This window comes from Eubalaena glacialis, chromosome 4, assembly GCF_028564815.1.
Source record: "Eubalaena glacialis isolate mEubGla1 chromosome 4, mEubGla1.1.hap2.+ XY, whole genome shotgun sequence".
NCBI lineage: Eukaryota > Metazoa > Chordata > Mammalia > Artiodactyla > Balaenidae > Eubalaena > Eubalaena glacialis.
In genome coordinates this window covers 129,663,935-129,665,795 of record NC_083719.1, presented here as the reverse complement: position 1 = coordinate 129,665,795, position 1,861 = coordinate 129,663,935, and the positions used below count along the sequence as shown (strand labels likewise).

General features: G+C 33.9%; 1 pseudogene; it reads left to right on the top strand.

Annotated features, from left to right (window-relative positions):
* Window positions 1-870: 870 nt before the first annotated feature.
* On the top strand, window positions 871-1,213 carry LOC133090589 (large ribosomal subunit protein eL42-like; annotated as a pseudogene).
* The last annotated feature ends 648 nt before the right edge of the window (window positions 1,214-1,861 follow it).

Below are 1,861 nucleotides of genomic sequence, written 5' to 3'. Positions count from 1 at the left end.
ACTGGACAAAATAGGTCTGGAGGGCAACAAAAAGCAGGGAAAGAAAAAAAAAGAAAAAGGAGGGAAGTTGGTCCTTGACAGAAGGAAACTTCCCTGGATAAGATTCACATTTACCTGTGGGCATTTACTAATGTGCAGGGAATTGGATGGAGAAAATATGAGCAGAATTATCATAGTCATAATGAATTAAGAAATCAGATGATGGAGTTTAGGGCTGCCAGAGCAGCTAGAAAGTGAAGGGGAAAATCTAGGAAAGGAGGAAATCCTTAAATCTGCATAAAAATACCAATCAAATCCTTGGCTTACTTGTGAACAACTGCCTGGGAAATACCAAGATTCACAGTATGAAACATTAGCTGTAACAATGTTTCACTCAGAATATGCAGCATAAAATAATAAATTAGTAGACTCACAAAGAAACAAGAAAATTTAATCCTGAGTCAAGACAAAAAGCAGTCAAGTTTTACTGAGCCTGAAATATTCAAGATGTTGGAATTAGCAGGCAAGGAATTGAAAACATCTATTAAATCTATGTTTCAGACTATAAAGGATAATATATCATAATGAATGAAAAGAAAGTAAAACTAGGCAGAAAGATGAAAACTGAATGAAAGAATAAAATAAAAATTTTAAAACTGAAAAGTAAAATATTTGAAATGAAAATTTCCTTGAAAAGTCTCTAGAAACAGACTGGAGATAGCAGAAAGGACGGATATGCGCAATTGAAGATAGATTATCTTCTAAATATTATTTTCTGAAGATAGAATATCAATATGTTATCCAATGTGAAGAATGGAGAAAATAAAGATTAAAACTAAATGAACAGAACTTCTGAGACTCATGTGAAAATATCAAGTGATATGAAATATATGTAATGGCATCCATACTGATAACACAACTAAAACATTTGTGAACATTCCTAAAACCTGCTGGTTTTTTTGAAAGTCACATGGCAAACACCACCTCCACAAAATGACATAGTAGAAGAAGGGCAAGGATTCCGTACATGCCCAGGGCAAATGACATTATGACAGGAAGTAGAGTGGCTGTGGTGGGCTAAGATTTTCTAGAAAAAGTCTAGAACTCCAAAGGAGATTGTGCTGAGACTTGAATGCACTGAGACTGCAGATCTAAGATAATGTGCGCTATTAAGAGATGCAAGCATTGTGAGCTGGAAGGAGATGAGAGAAAGGGACAAGCGATCTACTTCTAGCTTCATCTTTTGTTTCAGTATGAAGACAATAATATAAATATATATTTTAATATTATAAAGCAATATAATATATATGATAGAGAGAGTCCCCAATATAATATATATGGTAGAGAGAGAAGAGATAAAACAAGACAGAAAAAAAGAAAGAGGGGGAGTGGAAGTAGTCGAATATTCCTTAAACTTGGTGGGGGGGAAACAAATGTGCAGATCCAAGAAGCTCGTCAAATCCCAGTTATGATAATTACCAAGAAAAACAAACTTAGGCATATTATAGTCCAATTTCTGAAAACCAAAAATAAGCAGAACGTCATGAAACCAGACAGAGGAAAAAAACTACATATAGGGAACATTATAGTCTCCTGTCAATAAAAATGACAACTGATACTGAAAACAAAAGAGGCTAGAAGACTACTGAATGATGATTAAACTGCTAAAAGAAAAACTCTTTTACCCAGAATCCTATGTCCGGTGAAAATAATCTTAAAATGAGAGCAAAACAAATATATTTTCAGGTAAATAAGAAGTGCAAGAATTTATTGGCAGCAGACCAGCACTTTACGAAATGCTAAAGCATGTTGTTCAAACTTAAAGAAAATGATGATAGATTGGGATTCTATAAGCTAATGCAGAGCATAGAAAGTCATAAAT